At 27.7% G+C, this 22666-nt stretch overlaps 1 protein-coding gene across 1 annotated transcript in view; it reads right to left on the bottom strand.

The window, feature by feature from the left end:
* Positions 1–22666, bottom strand: part of LOC105360018 (uncharacterized) — a 93347-nt gene that overhangs the window by 28639 nt on the left and 42042 nt on the right. The window lies entirely within an intron of this gene.

The raw sequence follows: 22666 nt of genomic DNA, 5'->3' as shown, positions 1-22666 counted from the left end.
CATATTCATGATCTCATGTTAGATGTTACTAATACTAATTTTATTTTCAAAATTAATAACGATACACTAATAAATAACTTATTATGTATAAATAGATTAATTTTGTGTATGTTATTGATATCTATTTAACAAATTGATTATTAATGCAAGAAATTTTTCTCACTATATATTGACAGTTTTATGTAAAAGCAATAATTCTATACAATAATGTTCCATATTAAATATTTTTGTATGTATCTTCATTAACAAATTGTTAACAATAAAGTTTATAAAAATAAATCTCAATATTTATACAGGGCATCGTAGAAATGATTTATAACTTTCTAATTATTATTAATTAAGATTGTACGAGAATAAAAATTTGTACATTAATAGATATAATATAAAAAGTAATGCTTAAATTGTAAACATATTATGTAATCTGTTTTGAAAATATGTTTAATCATAAGATCTTAATTATAAATGAGCAGACGTTTCTTATGATGGATAATATAAAGTGGAGAATGTAAAGAGATTTTAACGATACTATGGTTATATACGTTTGTTAAGTTACGTAAAATCTAATGAAAATTCATTCCAAAGTATTGAGTAAAAAATTAATAAAAGAATATTATTATAAATAATTTTTCACATTATACATTTATAAATAAATTTTCACAACGAATATTGAAGCAGGTTGGAGAAAACTTAAAAAAAAAATAAATTTGTAAAATAATTAAGTAATTAAGATATTTTAACATTTTTCATTAGTTCAATTCCGATTTATATTCAATTACTTTATTTTGAGGACAAACATTTAATTCAAATTTTTGTAGCCGATTAGTGAGCGATATTCGGCATAATAAAACTATATTATTACCGTACGAGAGAATCTTTATTTATAAAAAACAACAAAGCATTTTTTCAAATGAGAAAAATGTTTGCTGTTCAAAATCACGAATGAAAATATTTTAAAAATTTTTCATTCAGCTTGCTTAATCTACGATAAATTATAAAAATATAACGAGCAATATTACAATTACAACTATCTAGTTAAGATTATATATTAATTTTTTTAAGAAACTTGTTTGCTGAATGTCAAAATGTATTGCTTAGAGCACAAGATAAATCTTATAGTATGGTAATAAATATTACGATTTAGAGAACGGTAAATAATAATAAATATTAGAATAGTAATGATTACGTATATGTACGTATTTGTGTGTGTTTTTGTGTGTACGATTGCGTAAGTGTAAATATCCACGTGTGTGCAGATATTATATTTTTATATAACATAACTTTTTAACCACATTGTCTTTCACTAAATTTAATTAAAATTACTGTAACAGAAAATGAATATACATAATTTTATCTTATAGAATAATAAAGTTCTATAATTTTATTTTTATAGATAAGTAATTAATCTTGTAAGAACCCAAAAAATTGAATATACTTTAGCTTTTTATGACAATTTATGACAATGGTAATTTTGAACATAAAATTAATATAATCACAGAAAGTAGTCACATGTATCCAAATAAATAAAATAATAACAATCCATTAATAAAAATGCTTTATTTAATACTAATTGAAATTCAATACTTTTCCGCATATCTTACCGCTCCCCGGTAATTTATTAGATTGAGAATTTTGGTCACATTCTTAACATACTTATGCCTAAAGTAAAGTAATGAAAATTGTAACGTAATATATATATATATATATATTTGATATAAAAAAAATTAAGACACTTACTTACGATAATTGTCCGTAAAGAGCAAACACAAATATGTAATCGACAATAATTGCTTTCTAAATATTTTATTAATTCCTATTTAAAAGCATATATATTCAAAGCAAATATCTTTTTTTTTTTTTTTTTTTTTTTCTTTGAAACAGCAAATAAACTACACGAGTTTCTTAGTGAAAGTTTCGGAAAAATTAAAAAAAAAAGAAGGAGAAAAAGGTTGCCATGGTAAGCTCATTATTGGCAATAGTAATACAATTACGGAATTCTTGAAATCCAAGCTTGAGCAAGTTACCGAGCACTTTGAATCAAGAACAAGGGAGTGGACATTGAAAATTCAAAGGCGGCAAATGTAATCGTAATTGAAGTTCATACCCAGTATCGATCACTTTTATTCGCTCGCTCACCTTCAGTCTGCATTTGCAATGGAAAGTAAACAAGTAGGCTTGAGGCTTGATACGTTCGTGGGAGTTAACTCTTGCTAAATGACAGGCGTTGGCCTCCTCGTCGAAATCCTGTCTCCCTCTTCTATGCCCTGGCGCGGTTACACGCGCGACACGGTGGAGGTGAGGAACCAGTGCGTGCCCCCGTTGGAGTCAACATCGAAGCAGCCAGAGCGATTTGCGTTTCGTTAAGATACACGCGCGCGTAGTGTGAGAGAGAAATCCGCGCCCGGTAGTAGTTTTATTACCGGTCAGGGGGTAAGAAAAGCGCAGAAGGAATAAGAAACAAGAACAGAAGGCTATTAAATAAAGTAAGATAACTGGGACAGTATGATTTGGATGTCAATGGTGTCAGAGTGGGTGAAAGTGAGTCTATTGGTCTTCATTTTTTGTCAGGGAGTGAAAGGGGATCAAAGAGTACAAAATAATAGCACACCAATGCATAAGGTTCAAATGACTCAACGCGGTTACATTCAGGTGAATTACTTATCTTATTAATAAATTGAGCTTATTTACTAAACGAATTCAAGTTTTGAGTAAAATTTCATTGTACAACTCAATAGGTAGTAATTAATTTTATTGCTCCATTGCAAATCCGCCAGAATGCATGTTAGACAAACACATATACATCTTTCAGCCATTTTAAAAGCAGCAATCGAAAATTATATTTCTATAAAGTGCGATTCATCATTTACTATTAACTTTAATCATTTTTAATAATTGTTTAGAATATAACTCATCAGCTTCAGTGATCATTCTTGATCCTTAGTATTTTGTTATGAGCTTTACATTTAAGTACACGCGAATGAATGTTAATACAATGAAACCTCTAAGCACGTGATTGTAACACTTGCATACGCTACATTATTGTTTTTTTTTTTCTCGACAATCATTAAATAATTTTAATATAGTAATAGATCATTGCAAATTAATTTTTTTACAAAAATTTCATTTAATCAACATTGTCCGTGCTGTGATTCTTAAACACCTATAAATACGTTTTTATATTTTTTCATATCATATGATTATATCATATAATTTACATAAGATATTAAGATATTAATTGTTTTCAAAATTTCTAATATTTGCATGAATAACAAATGTATTATCCTGTATAGAAATTCAATATTTTTTATTATTAGTTATAAAGAAATTATTAATTGATAGGTATTGACCGATTACGGTGTTTTAAAAATATTAAATTCATAAAATTTTTTAATACACCTAATATATTGTTGTGTAAAATATCATCTCAAATAAAAATAAGATGATAATTCCTGAACTTTTCGACTTATATTACATGTTTTTTTTACATTTACATTTATGGAAAGTAGATGTATATGTAAAACCTGTTTTTCTGAAATTTCGCAACAAATAGAAAATACGATAATAATAAACATCGATTTTTTACATGAAAATTGATGCTTGGCTTTTAAAAGAATTTCTCAAATAATAATAATAATATCAACTTATTAAATAGAAGGGCAAAGAGCCAGAGAGAAAAAATTTAACTTATTAAATACACAATTTTTATTTTAAAAGATAGATGTTACAGAAGTATTTTTAATGTCTTTGTTAATTTCTTTTTACTAGAATATAAGTGTTTGAATAGCTTGTCACAAAATTCTTGACGTATAAAAAATAATTCTAACTTATTTGTTTTTGAGTAATGTTTTTTTTTTTAATTTATTATTAATTATCACTTAAAGTAGTGCTAATTAATATGTATATTTTATATTACATTATAATTAATTCGTGCTTATTGTTTTAGTTTTTAAGGTGGGAAATACCGGTACCTGAAATTACGGAATTCACTTATTGTCTTTGGATTAAATCAACAAATCTTACTTTCACAAATTCCATTTTTTCATATTCAAGTAAGTAAATTTGTTATTATTAATAATTATTTATAGACTTTATAGAATCTTTCTAGATTATTAAATTAATATAATTTAATCGTACTTTATATTTGTTAAAAGTGTGATTGTTATTAATCAAATTTTTTCATTTAAGTAAAATTGAAATTCTTCTTTAAATTAAATTATTATATCTATGATACCTCATTAATATTTATTGATGTACAACAAATCAGTTTAAAATAAAAGATAATAAACTTTTTAATTTTTATAGAATGCGATGTAAACATTTACTAAAACAATAATAAATATAACGTAGTACATATAATATAATTTTTAAATAAAAAAAAATTATAATATAATATACAAAATTTAATACAGAAATATGTAACATTATACATAAAAAATAATGTATTAATAATAACAAATTTATAAGTAGCAAATTTATACTAGAACGAAGCTATGTTTGTCTTATAGAATTTCGTTTAATTGTACAATACGAAACGTAGCAAAAAATTTACGGAATACCGATATATTAAAACAATATTTTTAATTTTTATTATTTAGTAGACTTACTTAAATAATTATTTAATATTTTATCAAGTACTTTAATTAGAATTATTTTAGGTTCATAGGGACGTAGTTTTGGTAATATTATAGTAGGACCAGTTGAATACGTTTTCGATAAGATATATTTATTATTTAATATTAAATGAAATAAAATAAAGAAATTAGATATTTTATATAAAATAATTAATTATTAGTTTGCTAATTTTGTTTGACATAACTTCTAAAATAATAGAAAGGAAAACGTAGTGGTACATACTATGTAATTGAATAAATATAATTCTTTTTAAGATAATAACACATTTAGTAGTGCTGTTGAATGATTAAATGAACTATAATTATTTTATTTGTAACCGACACATAAATTAAAAAGATAGAGTACTATATTCTAAGAATTTTTTCTAGAAAACGAAAGTGAGCGCCTTATACGATCATGGATATCACCAGGTGGGCAGAGCGTGAATTTGGAAATTGGAAATATTGACATTTTTTCACTGCCAACAAATATTCGTGAGAACCATTGGTATCATTTATGCCAAAGTTGGGACAATCGTAAAGGCCAATTTGCTTTATGGTTGAATGGGCGCTTGGAATTACAAGGCTATTCTAATGAGGTTGGCATTTATTTATTATACTTTTACTGAAATTATGAGCATTTACAGTGCAAAATATTTCGATAATTTATGAATATTCTAACGTAAGATCAATTCAAAGGTAGATATTAAATTGTATTAATTCATTTGGTTTTATGAGTAATAGAAACTTCTACCTCATTTTCTTGTTCTAAACTTTATCAACTAGTCGACTTTGATAATTTAATTATTAAAAAAATTTCAAAAAATTACCGGAAAAGTACTATTCAAAATATTGTAAACAATACATTCAGTAAAATATAAATAATTATAATATACATTTTTTTTAATTGTAATGAATTTAAAGAACTGTTATATAATTTATATAACATTTATATGCGTAAAATATTTGAAAAATATTAATAAAATAACATATTATAATAATAATAATTATTATTGATACTAGTTATTTGGATTTAATATTAATATTAATTAAAATATTCTCCAAAGAAATATCCGTATGAAGTGTTTAAATATTTAAGCTGCAACTTAACTTCACATAGATTGAATGCAATCTATTTTATTTATGATTTCGATTATATTAGAATAATTAAATCTTATAAGAAAATTTTAAATCTAAATAACTAAAACTTTGCTACCATTTAGTTATTACTATTTAGTTACTATTAATAATTAGTAATTATTACTAATATAAACTTATTTTATATACTGATTTTCTTTACTAACTTGGAGAAAAAATTCAACTCAAATAACCTTAATAATAAGTGGGACATAAGGACGATTGAAATGTATTGATGCATTTAGGATGTAATAGTTCATTTTATTATGTATTTAATTTAAATTTTTAATTCAAAAGAATTGTAAGTATCTTTTATATAATATTTAAATGTACATATTATATATATTTGGGCATTAATAGCATACCCCATGAATATTTTGTATTATGCGAAGAATGTGGATTATTTGCATCAACATGTAATAACTGTTTAATTCTTATTATTTTAAGTGGATAATTTCGTTAAAATATAATTTGTCTTTTTCACAAATTATAATACTAATAGAAATCTTATTCACGTTATTTTCTGAAGTTTTATCAATAGCGACCGAAGCAAATGCTCATAGATTTTTAGATTTTTAGATTTTTAGATTTTATTTCCCCTTCATATTAAATCAGAAATATCATCAACTGGGCACTTCGATTTTTATTATAATTTACCAAGGGTTCGTATAATTAGTTATGTTTAGTTATTTTTTACAATACATTTTTTTATATACATATATATTATTATATAATGGAGTTTATACATCAAGTTTATCAAAATATGTTAATATAGACTTAGAACAGTCGTCATAATTGCATATTTACTATGTTCTTTATAAATTTCTCTTACAATGGACGTAATGTATTATAAACATATTTACATTTACATTTATGTATATATACAAGATTAATTATTATATATACTATATTATAAATTTTAATTCTAGATTTAGTTTTCAACATATATTCGTATAACGACAAGCAGATATACTTTATTATAATTGCTTTTACTTAAGAATGATTAAATAAATACTTAAAAATACGAAAAAAAATAAAAAATGATGAAAGAACATAAATTTTTGCCGGAACAAAAATAACATTTTATAAGTTAATCTATTCAAATGTTTTGTTAAGTGCTGTGTTCGATTTTACAATTGCAGCTTGACAGTTAACTAAAGCTCTCTCTTGTTTTACGTTTCGTGATAAAAGTATGTACGTATTTACTATTTATTTTTATCGCCCAGAAAGTTCCTGAACAAGTCAGTTAATCTCTCTTTCATTTTATACATCAAGGTTTTTTTTATATTGTTCCAAATTATTTCAGATCATTTAGTCAATTATTCTACATTTTTTAGCATTTTCATTAAATACAAATTTAATTGTAGTATAAAAAAAAATTACGAACAGCATTTATTTGGCTAATATTTGAAAATAATCTTTAAAAGAGATATTGTTTGAACTAAAATTTTATTAAATTAAATTAAATATACTTTAACCAGCATTTATAATGTTTATTTCCTTTTACTTATAACTGAATAACTATAAACAAAATAAAATAATGTAAATTCTAAAATTTTCAAAGATATAAGACTAATCTTAGTTCATTTTATATTAAGGAATATTTTCAATTTAGGAATTATCTCATTTTTATTTTAAATACAATATAAATTATTATTATATAAATATATATATATATATATATATATATATATATATATATATATATATATATATATATACTTAATAAATTATTTTATTATATAAATTAAGTAAATAAGTAAGTAAAAATATTCTCAAGAAAAATTAATTAATTTTCAGAGGATTGGGTACTTAAGTAATAAATAAAAATTTCTAAATGTTGTGAGTGAATAATGAAAATGTCAAGCTACATGCACTCATATCAATGATGAACACATTTTACGAAACATTGCAGATGATGGGTCATGTAATTCCAGCCTACGGCGACATTGTTCTTGGTCAAGAGTACACAGATTTCAACAAGGGCCTCGACGAAGGAATCGAGGGTTCAGTGCTAGGCTTTAATCTACTTCTCCTGTCGGCCTTCGATACTTCAACATTCCTAAGTTGGAGGGCTAACGGCTACGTAGACGCGTATCATTATAAGCGGCATTCCCGTGACTTTCCCAACCTACTTAAGCCAGTATGGAGCAAGCGAAAAGGTGATCGGCAAACGCTGGGCGAGTATCTCATAAGAACGACATATGAGCAGTGCCAATTGAACAGGGGTAGCCCATTCATAGATGCGAACATTATGCTCATCTCGTGGACGAGAACGCCAGTGAAAGTATTCGGCGGTGCTATCGTGAAAAATGTAGGAGGGGCTTGCGGACATTTTGCGTGAGAAACAAAAATAGGATAAAAAATAAAAAAATAATAAATAGGCTTCTTGCTTACATTTTATTGGTAAGCTTAAACAACAAAATCAGAATTCAAATATTTAAATATTGTGAAATCGCTAGCCCAAAAGAAGCCATAAAAAAAATAAAAATCTAACAAGTATAGAAGTTTGTCATTTTAGCTCATAATTATAGGCATATAGTTAATATCGAAGTTCTATATCGAAAATAAAAGCTTTTAAAGCTTATCACTATTTATTCGAAAAATAGTTTGTAAAATATTATAATTTTATTTATTTATGGGGGAGCTTCATAAAGAAAATTAATTTGATGATTCAAGCGATTTATGAAACGTAAAATACTAGAATTATTTCGACTGAGTTACTATGAAAGGGAAACGAATATTAGAACTAGTTAGCGGACAATCGAATTTATTATATTTGGCATGGGCTTTGTAATATTATTCGATTGTTGCTTCATTAATAGTATGTGCGCAATCTCGTGCCATCGACCAAGAGAGTACAAGAATGAAATAACGTAATATTTAGCAAGCGATCGCCAAGAAAAGAACGTTTGCTATACGAGCATGCAAAGTTCTCTTACTTTCCTTTATTTAACGTTTCTCATATAGGTTGACGCAAACACATGTCTATTTTTTAATACCAATGTTTTGAGTCTGAATACTTTTCGACATTTCGTAATGCATCTGTGCTTCAAGTGTATCAGGACTAAGGTTACTCTAAGCACCGTGCGAGAAGTATCTGGGCGTACTTTCTATGTAGTTATGAATACGCGTGTGCTTAAGATAACATCTAGTATATGATCGAAAGATAAGTCAATGAATTAAAAATATTTTATTCATGTAAAATTTTTCTTTCCTCTACTTTTCATTTTTAAAGTTTGATTATACTTGTGTGCTCGAAGTATTACATAGACGTCGTTAATAGCAATTTATAATCTTAGTGCGGTAGTATATAGTGATAAAAAAAAAAAAAAAAAAAAAAACAGATAATGACCGTTAAATTATATAGAAAATATTAATATTACTCGGCGTTAACTATGGGAAACTGAAACTTCAAATCTCACATTTTATCTAGTACTGCTTATGTAAATAGTGTACATTCTTTCGCATACTAACTATTTGACGAATCAGAATAATTATCAGGATCGCAGGCACTTCAAAAGAATTTTGCATTAAAATTTATTATCCTTGTTGTTTGGATGCAGTTCATAAATAAGACAATACACTTATAAGATTTTCTGTAACGAGTAGAATATTGTTATTAGTAAATCTACAAAAAAAAAAAAAAAAAAATGTCAAGAAAACCCATATGTACGAACAAATAACCAATTGTCGCACCAATGGTTGCACAGGTCAAGTTTTTTCAGTACTTCTGTTAGTTTTCAGAATTGATCTCGAAGGTCGGCGACAATCAGCACGCGAGTCTATATTGCACTCAAGCATTACAATCAAAGCAAAATGAATATTGTAGAAGGTAGTTTTTTGCGTAAATAGCCCTTGAAATTCCTCATACAAAGACTGGGAAAGGCTTATCTTACCAGCCATACGTATAATAGAGAAAGTGAAAAGTGACATATCAATAAATGTCGTTAATAACCTTGATGATCTTTTTGACTTTGAAATGTGTCGATTTGTTTGATCACGAATTAATCGACTACCATCACGAATTACATCTTGGGTAGATTAATGATAATATATTAATTAATGATAATTATACGTAGATTAATGACCCCGCGTATTCGTACTTGAAAAAAATAGATACCACCGACACGCGCGCGCCCGCGCGCACAAACACAAACACACGCACACACCCATACTTACGCGGTCATTCATACACGCACGCTGACACGCGCATATGCACATATTTGTACTAATATACATACACACGCATGATAAATGTACATTTTATTCCTTTCACCGCTGCGCGTCAGAATTTTTGGCGTTCGCTTTCACCAACAGAAATGAATGAATCATGCGCCCATTCGCTTTGTATATATTTAACATAAAAATGAAATAATAGCGATACAAAGTAAATAAATAAACGACAATGGGGTCAAAGCAAAAATAGAGTGCTTATGCGACTGCGTGTTGAAATATATGTATGAACATGAGACCGGTTAAGATGCAAGAGTTCGAAAATGGCGTAATTGCTTGTATAGCAATTAAATCAAATGAAATCGTTTTATCAAATTCTTTGTAACATTTTTCTTAATACCTCTACGTTAAGAATATTACTCTCATTTCTTTTCCTAAGGTATCATACAACAAATTTAACTTGAAGATACATGATTTCTTACCGATTAAAATATTATAATTTATTTATTTAAGCATATCAAATCTTTATAACTCCGTTATATATATATATATATATATATATATATATATATCTTCATATAATAACCATATGTTATTATTATTATTGATAAATTTTCAGTTATAAAACTATCACATTTATGCTGAATAAAGTTTTATATTTCGAACGATAATATATCTGAAATACAATTTAAATTGAAGTAATAAAGATCTTTTAATTTAATAACATTATGCTAATATTAGAAATAAATAAATTTTGCCTACGTTTGGTAGAAGGAACCAGTGACAAATTTTTATGTTTTCAAATTAAAAATAGAAGATTATTACAATAATTTTAAATGAATTTAAAATAACTAAAATTTCATGTAATAGTAATATATGGTAGTAGGAGTATACAGAAGTTAGTATATAGAAGTAAGTATATTGGTATATAGAAAGAAATTTAAAAGGAAACAATTTTACTTAAAATTTTCATTACATTTTATATATTTTAAGGCATTCATTATAATAATGATCTTTAAACATTTCGCATTTAATTTGATATGCTTCGAATGTAAAAACAATTCTTTCATTTTATGGAAATTTATAATTAATATTTTTCAATTCCATGTTATATGTAGTAAAATTGATGAACATTTTTACTTTTCATCTGTTTTTATTCTCACTATATAGGGAACACTAAAAAATGATGTGTATTATAGCTATGATTCTCTCTTATTAAATTGTATAATAGAAAACGTAACCAACTAAATATTTTAACTAATAAAAACACTAAAATATTTCAAGAAAATAAAATAGTTTTCAATTAAAAATCACTCAAACATTAATTACTCGATAATCAAAATGTCATAAGCCATATTTAAATTTGCAATATGAAATCTGTAATTAATAAATTTGTAAAATTGAAGGAATATATGACTTTTATGCTACGTTCTAAATATTACAATTATACATAATTATGATAGTTTTTAAAAAATAAAGTCAATAAAAACTAATGTCATGAAAACATGAAAAGCTTTGGGTGCACAATTATTAATAAAATAACTATTATAGAGAATATTACTAATTTAGTCAATAGGAACATCCATTACCCGCAATTTTTCAATCTCAGGGTGGTAAAGACATCACATTCGCAACTATGTTTAGCAATATACGAATCTGATAGGAATACCGTCGCCGGAACCCCAGTCCTATCTTCATCGGTACACTAAATTGTCAGAGGTAAGGAAAGAAAACCACGAAACGATGGGAGTTTCGTAAGAGGAAACGGATCTGGGTTAAAAATGAGTGGGGCTCGAGCTCGTGTTACTAGTGCCGTAACCTCCCCGCACATCAATACATTTTAACATTTGCTAAAGTTCTGATTGTTGTAAAAGCTTATCAGTTAAATCAGCAGTGATCCTAATTTATGGATCATCTGTATAAACAATTATGATTATGCTCAGAATACAACCATATGGCAGTTAAATTTCTATTATGGAGAGGACAAAATCAAGTCATATAATTTAATGTTTAATTTTCAAGCTTTGTGATGATTTTTTAAATCGACATAGTTAAAAGAATCAAGCAGAAATCTTATTGCTTAAGTAAGTCTTCAATACTTCAATACTATAAGTTCAATACTATTAACAAATATTGTCCTTAGTGGTTTGCACCAAATAAACTCAATCATTATTCAGAAATAGAACAAATGTTTTTCTATTATTGTTTATTCTACTTTTTATTTATGCCTCTGATTAAAAATATTTCATATCAATATTCGATCATGATTTAGAGATAAAATTAATGTTTTAAATGTAGCATTTTTTGCATTACACCTTTAATATAGATGATAAGGGAAAAACAAACTATAATTATTGTTTTTAGTATTATGCGGCTTTAAAAGTAAAATTGAAAATTGAAAGCTAAAAAATTATAAATATTGAAGAAAAAAAAACAACACAATAATAATTAATCGTAAATAAATAAGTACACAATATATAATGAAATATAAAGTGAACAGATAGAATAATCGAAAACCAATTAAGTAATAAGTATTGGAACTTGAGTAATAAAATTCAGAAATGTATACGTCGGTAATCTATGTAAGCGAAATAACACGGTATGTTACTTATATCTAGCAAACTAAATAAGATATTATGATATTATAAACTTCATTATAATCTTATAATATTAATTTTATGAGAAGTAGTAATCGATTAATGATTTGATACATATTACGCAACTACATATTTTTATTATTTTTATTGTTTTCAATATTGAAATTATACCCTAAATATGTTCTTAATGAACTACTTAAGAATTCATCAATTAGATATTTTCTTTTTTAAATATAAAACTTAAAATCAATTAAATTATACATTAAATACTTTTAATTATAATTTTGGCAACTCAATATTTTGATGAATGAAGTTATTAGACAACAAATCATCAAAGCGAATCATTCTGCACTATCGTAATAGAAAAAATGTTGAAACTATTATAAGTTATTTTCTAGGAAAAAGTTATTGTGGATGCATATGACAAAATCTGACCGTTGTAATATGCCTTACGATTATGTCTAACTTTAGCAATGAAAGTTTATTTCATAGCGTGAGAACTGTAGTTCGACCAATTTAATAACGTCGGGAGCGATTTATGCGTCATTTGATTTATAATAAAAATAATTCAAAGATATAAATTTTAAAACTATAATAATTTCTAATAATTATTTTACTATACATATAAATATTTTACTACACATTTGGTTAAACAATTAACTCGATGCATTAAAATAACATATTTTAATAGAACATTCAATTTATATTTAAAATATTGACTCATCAATAGTATATTTTCAATTTAAAACTATTATTGTAAAATTGAGCTTTGTTATTTTTTATATGAACATAAAACTCTTACATTCATCAAATGAAAATTGTCACATATTTGTAAATGAATTATAATAAGATAGAATGCGGCAATGGATTTATTGATTTTTATTATGAATCTACGTGATGACCCGTGCTCAGAATCATATAATCTATAGAATGGAAAGTTGAGTAACGACGTGGTGCAAGCAATTTTCTGTAATGCACGCGGTATAGAGTAACGGAAGAATTTGCAATGCGATACAGTTTACGATTTTTCAAGGTGCTCTCAATCAGCATAAAGTAGAAAAATTGAATATTCTATATAACATTTATATTTCCGAGCGTAGGCACAGGATTACGCATCGACATTCATTTTCTAACTTTTACTATGTTAAACGCTTGTGAGACCAATTATATTGCTATTACTTGCGACTTATGGGAGAACTAAGTAAGAGTTGATATTTAGGAATAGAATTATGTTTACAACAAAATTTTAACTATAAGCAAGCCCTTAAAAATCTATTATCCTTCGTTTTACACGCGGATGTAAGTTTCATTCAGGAACATTAGTAACAATTTTATAACAGCCTTTTTATTATTTTACTTATGAATTCATTTTACTATCTAAACTATATATATGAATTTAAATCAGAGAAATAAATTAGTTCGTTTATTAGATTATAAAATTTGCGACATTATTTATTTCTCTTATGACAAAACCTTATATTATAATAGTCTTGTTAACCTTGAGGTTTTACTAAACCTTATTTGATATTTATTCCGTTAGAACGTATGATTACATTTATATGACATATTCGAAATTCACTTGTTAACCATAAAATAATTAACATTAGCTTACTTTCGATCTAATATATTTTTAGAATTAATTAAATAGTACATTACCAATATTCACAATATCTACATTGTTTAATAAAATATGATAATACATGTATAAGTGAAAGAATGTCATTGCTTCTGTAATACAATACAATGATATTTCAGTATAAATACTATTCGACTGTGTACAATAATCAGTTCACTTTTAAAACGTATTAACGATTAATCTATTTTAAAATACTTTTAATACATAAAAATTAAAAAAAAAACTAAGAATATTATTTAGTGATATCGATCAAAAAAAAAAAAAAAAAATTATTTTGATCATTTTTTAGTTAAAAAACATTAACTAAGTTTAAAATTTTATTTTTAGTATTTTATATTATTAATACAATTTTATTATCTTATATAAGTGATAATTATATATTTTTGCGTTTAATCCTTGTGATTTTAAAACATTTTTATTCATTCTAATGTCAAACATCTCGTAAAACCAGTATTTCATGGTATTTTAAACGTGCAACAACAAAATTTTTTTATTATTATGTTTTAGGAATTTTCACAAACCATTATCAAGTTCTATATAATTTTAAGCTTTATAAGAAAAGGATAATTATAAAATGTTATATAACTATTAAAGCACAAGTAATAAGTAAATAAATAAATAAAAAAAACATATATATATATATATATTTATTCTGATATTAATTTTAAAAACATAATTTATTCATGAAATCTATGTAATTATTATATTTTAACTATAGATATTTATAAAAATGAAAATAGTTGATATAGGTATTTTTCAAAATTGTTGTATACATTATTGTAGACGAGTAAAAGCAATTGATTTATCATATTAAGCTATCCTAGTGAAAAATCTATTGCAAAAATAAACTTACTAAGACTTTATAAATTTACAAAGAAAAATGAACACGAAATTTAATAATTTAATCTCTAATAAATAATTTTTATAAATTTTGTGTTTTGAATAAATGAATATAGATATTATATTTTGTTCAAACGATCAATTTCATGTAGTTTTACTTAAAACAAAAAACAAAAAATGTATATTCGAGAAGCAAATTAGTCATATTAGTTTTTATTTTAATCAGTGAAACTTGGCAGCATGCTAGAAATTATTATAATATCACGATTTACAGTAGGAGTAGTAAGAAACTTATAATAAATAGCGGGTACACTTTCTTGTCAAAGGATAATTCATTTGAAAGAGAAAATAATCTTTATAAGAATTTATCAACAGCATGCATTTATTTGTAATGTAATTAATGTTACAGTGAAATTTATGGAGAGTCACCTTACGCTGATTACAATTTTAATAAGCTCAATTTTGAATAGAATAGTTTTTAAAAATATTATTGTGATGCTGATTTATGTAATTCCCTTTTATAAATGTCATTATCGAGTGGCGGTAATTTTCTCCTTCTATCTTTATTCCCTTACACGAGATTAAAGAAATCAATCAATTTTCAATGAATGCTCCGAAGGAATTTGAATGGCAATTACTTTCTAATGACATAGAAGCACAATATACATCTAGTGAGAGTATTTTTGAATGTATGTATAACAAAAAGTAACCTACGTTCCGTCGTATGCATATTAATTGAAGATAATTGAAAAATATTTTAAGGTACTGCAAACATTTTTGGCGGCAATACTTGTCAAAGTAAAGCTGAAAATTTTATGATAATTGATCTATGAAAGGATAAAATAGTTTTCATAAGCAATCTGTAGCAATCAATGGAAATTTGTAGACATTTTCCGCATTTGAGAGTATCGTATAATAAATGCATCTGTTCCCCTCAAATTATCGTCCAAAGAAGATTCGAGGGAGAGTCGGAGTACACTGGCCGTTTCGGTTGCGGTCAGGAGACCCGAGCGTCATGATGGGGAGGCGCGTAAGCCAACAATCATTTGGTTCCTGGCATCCGTTCAGTCGGCTTTCTGCTCGGTGAGCGCGAACACTGATAGAGGAGAAGCGAGCTCGACACGGTGTCGAAGAGGTGAGTGTGTGGCCCATGCCAGAGTAAGCGGGTAATTCTCTTTAGGAGAGTAATGGGAGAGCCAGGAGGAGAGTCGCATTTATGTTCGCGCGGAGAAAGTTGCGAGGCGCTTCGGACGTTCTGGATGAACGTTGGCTCGCGACTGAGCTCGAGAATGGAGCTCGACGGCACGCGTCTCCACTCACAGTTTCTCCGTGACTTGGAAAGTTTAGTGGCATTATCATTGCAGCGGCCCTGCTAGCAGCTCGAGGTCCAGGCACAGTGCCCCGAGCTCAGACTCCAAGATCCAAAGCCCCGAGTTCAAAGTCTAAGTTCCACACCATCGATGGAGCACACCGTCGGTCTGATGTTGCTGTCCGTGCTTTTCGGCTGGATGGACACTGGCACGTCCGATGCTGCGGTCTCGCCATCTTGGCAACCTGTGCTGCCGACTCAACTGTCGACGAGTATTGCGCACAGGGGTGCGGTGACACCCTATCGCTTCGCTCTGCACGAGGATGAGCTTTCGGTGCACCATCAATCTCAGCTGATCGCTCAGGACGTCAATCGGGATCAATGCGCACTGTACAAAGTCCTCTTGACACAGCAGCTGTACTTCGAGGTCAGGATTCATTTGATTTGCTTGATTCTCTCATTGTACATTTTTTCATCTGGCTTCCTAAACTCACACAACCCTTCTCATTGTATTAAGCTCTTGTCGTAATCTTCCGTTAAATCTCCTTCCGTTTAATAGTACATTGCAAATATGGATGCAAATATATAGTACACTGAAATAAATATATTTTCCCTTCAAAATTAACATCAACGAGCACAAGGCAATTCAATGATGTGCTTTAGTATATAATTATTCGATTTTCGGTAAAATTTTGATTGACAGTAAAAATTTGTAAAGATTTGATTGATAAAATTTATTTAATGTGCAATTAGGTCTAAGAAGAATTCTGGATATTAGCAAATCCTGGCTATAAACGAAGCTCCAATTCGTGGTATTTTAAAATAACTATTTCCTCTTGCATATCGATGTAAACAAGTTTGTCCATAGCTTATCGAAAGTTTTCTGCCTCAGTTTATTGCCTTGAAATAACCCGGAAATAACGTTTAGAAAATCAGGCTTTATTTGTCACTTTTGAAAGGTTCCTGGCACATTTTGCTTTCTTGCACCAATTTATTATGTTTCATCAAGACGATGATTGGCAGGGTATATTATCTCTATAATTAACAACAATTGTATATAATTATCTATACATTATTAATTATAGAGAACTATTGCATGTATATTTTCGAACGCTATATGCCCATATATTTTTGAATAATTTCTAATGAGCTATGAACTTTAACGTTCCTATATCATATTTATCATAGACATTACTTTATATAATATCAAATGCTTATTAGTTTAATTGGGCGATATTAATATACAATACAGTATTATGAATAGTTATACAGTTTTTATAAATTTTTTATTATGCATTTTAAATATTGTAAAAAGTAACAAGATAAATTTAGGAAAAACTTTCGAATTTTTCGAAAAAAAAAGATATATTACAAGTATGTCGATACCACTGAACAATATAATTTTATGGAACTTAAGTAACAAATTCTAAATAAGCAAAAGAAAAATTAAAGAAAGACAAATCGATGTATTCATGTAACTTTATAGCTCGTACGTAACTTTCTTCGATAGCACGTGTAAATACATGCACAGAGAGCCGGTTTGATTCGATTCAACATTTATATCGCAATACACCAGATGTTAGCCATGTGGGCTAATGCGACTTTGCGTATGTGGTATATATTTTTTCCTCTGTGTTAAGAAATTTTATTGAAACACCAAATAACATGTCAACATTTTCAAACGTTAAACGAATATAACTTACTTCATGATATTCTAAAGAAATATAAATAATTGTACGTATCTTAGAAAATACCTTTTTTTTTTGTATAGAATGACCATTACTAATTGTAGACTTTAAACTTACATGATAAACAATTATTTTATGACATCTTTTTCCTTTTAGCCTACATAATGTTCAAATAACTGGAAAAGTCAAATACTTGAAATTAAAAATATTTCTTACGAAAAAACTTATTTTGCAATTATGATTTGAATTGTACGATGAATAGTTTTCATTATATTAAGAATTCTAAACTTCAAATTAGTCGTTTTGTATATGAAATTATTCAAATTAAGAACAATTATAAATTATAAATTGTAAATTATATATCTTTTTCATTCTGCAATGTTCCATATTTCTGATTAAAATTTTAGTAGACTATATATTAACTATTACGAACAATACCGATATATATCAACAATGTAAGTATTTACTATATATATATATATATATATATATAGATATTACTTTTCTTTGGACCCGTAGTTATTGAAATTTAATATATTGAAGCAAAATTTGTATTTAAAAAATCTTTATGCTTTTAGAATTACTATTATTAAGCTATATTATATATACAATAAGTACGACGCTAATTCGCTATTCTTAAAGTTTAAATAAAAAAAATCATTAATAGGACAGATTCTTGTAATTTTTAAAGTAATAATATATACGTATATAATTAATAACTAAAGATTTAATAATTAGTATATTATTTATTAGATTAAATGTAATGAAATAATATAGTAATAAGCATTCTCATCTAGTAAGATGTATTAGCTTACACATGTACAATTTACTCATAACTGAACAAAAAATGGCAATTTAATCTCTTCATTTAATTATTTATATGTTCAAATAAATTTTACTGGTATATAATTATAATTGATTAAAATTCTTATCTAATTAAAATAGAGAATCACTTGTATCACATAAGAAACGGTAAATTTTCGAATATAATTTAATTACTTTCGAATCCAGTAAAACTTATCACTATTCTTTATAATTGATATTATAAACAAAATATTTCTAAAATAGTGAATTTAATTTGAAATCATTTTTGAAAAAAATTTCATATTTCTTTCAAAGAATTTTACTAATAAATATAAATATTGTTGATCGGTATTACATTTGAGACAAATTTGCATATTTAAAACATAAGTTAATAAATATTAACATTAAATTGTAATAGAATCTTTCATTTGTATTTCACAGTATACTAAGCAATTATATAAAACAAATGTTGAGAAAATATGATTGGCCCAAACGAAACATATTTGCGGCTTGTATTACTCATTTAGTTTTTCTTTCTTATATTTTTAAATATATTAAAAGTTAAATATTTTAAATACATTTCGATTTCTAAGTTTTATGATAAATTTACAATAAAACGTAAATATAATAATTTTAATTTATAGATAATTTAGACATATATTTTGTAATTATAGTTATTTATTAATATTAACATTTGTATACTGCTATTGGTTCATTTTCAGATAATCGAAAATTACATATAGCATAATTAGATCTGATTGAAAATAATGTTATTCCGCAAATGAAATGTGGGTACGGATGAATGCGATAAATGAAATAATCATATTAATAATATGATTATATTATGTTTCAATTAGCCTAGTAATATGAAATAAAATTACAAACTGTGATTATATCATGGTGAAAACAACGCTTATTTAATTCAATAATTTTTTTTATAATTTATCTTCTACATAAAGTAATATTTGTGTATTACGACTATCTCGGTTCTGTCATTAAAGTTTTCTCTCAAATAAATTAATATTAATAATCGCTAGCAATTAGAGTTTTGACAGTATTATAAGATACAAATTGAGTGAATTTACTTATTGTGCGAGTGTATACGCATTGTTAAGCTGATTATGGCCAACGGTCTCTTAAATAAAACGTTCTCTCGCAAAGAATCCATGGATTTTTGAGGACTTTTAATTTCATATCTTTTGGACTACAATCACTTAAAATCAACGTAGCTTTATTTTAAACGAGCGTGAGAAATTATTAGTAGCATTGGTAAATGAAATATATGAAATGAAATACTAATTTCCAACGGGCAAATCGGCAATCTGTGTCAAATTTTACGCTAATAATAAAATATAATCCGTGTCCCTCCCCCTCCTCACAGGCTCGTATATTTCATAGGTTATCATTATCTTGCCATTTTATGCACTTATGGCGGCAGCGAGTCTTTCTCAGTGGCTCCCGCGCATAAAGAAACTTAATAACTTGATTCCAATCTTTTGACCGTAGACTCACGATTTCCATCTCTCTTCAAGACTCTGGTATCAATTTTTCATTTTATCCGTTTGCCAGGGAGCCTACGAAGTGACTTTCTTAAAAAAATATAGCCGCGCTCGCGCGACTAAGCACGCATGTGCGAGGAACCGGGACTCGGATAGGCCAGCATCGGCAAGAGTGAAAGCCGTAACGCGCGAAGCGACGTCGGCTACTTCCTTTTTATTCGAAGCTCTTTGAGCAAAAAATGACGTGCGCGGAAAGCGCTCGAACGGACAAAACAATGGACAGGCGGTGAGAAAAGGCCAGGCGATACTGGGAGACAAGTTTGCCGCCGCTGCGTCCGCGTCCGCAAAAATGCAAACGCGGGATTTCAGCAATTATCGGCTCGGCGGAGGCACTAGTGCTGCGCGGGAAGCGAGTGGCCGGTGGTCCGAGATCGCCGCCGAGGACTCCCGGGGCGCGCGGCCGCTCACTCGCATCGACAGCGCCGATTGCGCAAGCCCGAGCGCGATTCGCGGGCGCGTTAAGAGGAAAATTGTCCTCGCCGATGGAGCTCGAACGAGGCTGCTTTGCCTTTCACACGCGTCAGCTGGCTATGTGCCGATGCGGACGTGATAGCGAACATATCCCGGGATTCTACCGGACGCGCGAACCTAACGCGGATGACTTTCCCGCTTTCCTTCTACTCATCTTTATTGCAACGCCACGCGTCCACTTACTTTTTTCCATATGGGAGGCTCGGATTTCCGCTACGGTGCGAGCCCCGCCTGCATTATTCACCCGCCATTGCCTACCTATTTCTCTTTCCCCCGAGGAACTTCGCTTTCTTTCTTTGAAATATACACACGCTGGCTCTGCATGACCACTCGCCTAGACTTTTACGCGCTCTTACGCCGTCCCATTACGCGCTCGCCCGCTGCTCGCAATCTTTTATTACGGATGAAACGCGAATTAGATTTATTTTATTGTTCTGCTCTCTGGACGTGATCGCAGCTTTCGTCGTTGTAACGACTTTACGGTCTTACGAACTTCCCCAGAGCTTCGATCATATTAGTTGCTTTTCTATTCGATGGCTCCCGAGTGTCAAAGCATTACTTTATATTATATTTATGCAAGGCTGCGCAAAAATTAAATTTCTTTTTTTCCTTTTTTCTTCTTCTCAAAATTTCGCGAAATCTAATCTACGACTTGGTTCGCATTATTTTAATTAATTTGCCGATAGTAAATAATTTCAATATCATTCCTAAGGCTTTACATTGTTATAAAATATTATAGTTATCATGGCCAATAATTAAATGAAAATTTGTATAACAAATTCACAGCTATTTTTACTCTTTGCATACGAATGAATCCAATGTTAATTGATCATTAGTGAGTCATGTATTTAGTTCCACATTAAAATGTCGAAGAAGGAAAAAAAGGGAAAAAAAATTTAGCACAAGCAGTTGAAGACATAGAGTTTATTCATTTTCACTCTTTATAAGTGAACGCATTTAACGATTGCGTGCAAGCATACTATATAATACCTGTTTTTAGATTTCGTTTTATATACCATTAGCAATTACCACATAAGCAGGTTATTATCCGAATAAGAAATTTTTGCAATGATTGATTTCGCGAACAGCCGCCACTATGCGGCACACGTTGTTTACGAAATTGGTACTTAAAATAGGATAATACTAAAACTTTTTATAGAAAAAAACAACTCAAAAAAATTCCGAGATTTTTCATTTTTAAAGGCTAATCATAATTTTTATGAAATGAAAATTGCCCATTCTTGTTATTAAATATTCGTTTCTCACTTTTTCGTCATTTCTTTTTACATTCATTCCTGTAGATTATTTAATTTTTAGAATCATTGCAATTGCAATTCATTTATTTAAAAATTCTTAATTAAAAGTTAGGACCTATTTAAATTTAATGTTTAAACTAATAAATTTAAGCAACATTATAAAATAAGCAAATTGATTATGACTTCTACAACTGGTTCTATTGTCGTTAAAAGATATTACGTTTGATTCGTTTCTTCTAACAAAATCATCGAATGTAATGAAAATAATTTTCAATCACAATACACAATGAATCAGTAATAGCATCAATATAAGAAATATTGATTATCTTATAATAAAATATAACTAATTTCACAGCTTCATAAGTTAAGATATTTTACAAAATAACTAAAATTATAATAAAGTATTTTGACATATACATTATTTCATTGCTGAATAATATGCTGAATAATTGCTGATAAAAAATTATATTATATAAATTAGTTTACCGGAGCATTACATTTTTTTCAGATGTTGATTTTTCTCATAATATATTAGAGATTTTTGTTAATAGTGATCAATCGAGCATAACATTTTCTACAATTATAA

The sequence above is a fragment of the Ceratosolen solmsi genome, unplaced genomic scaffold (genome assembly GCF_000503995.2).
Source record: "Ceratosolen solmsi marchali unplaced genomic scaffold, CerSol_1.0 scaffold29, whole genome shotgun sequence".
Lineage (NCBI taxonomy): Eukaryota > Metazoa > Arthropoda > Insecta > Hymenoptera > Agaonidae > Ceratosolen > Ceratosolen solmsi.
Note: the sequence above shows the minus strand (reverse complement) of the source record. Positions and strands in the feature narration are given on the sequence as shown.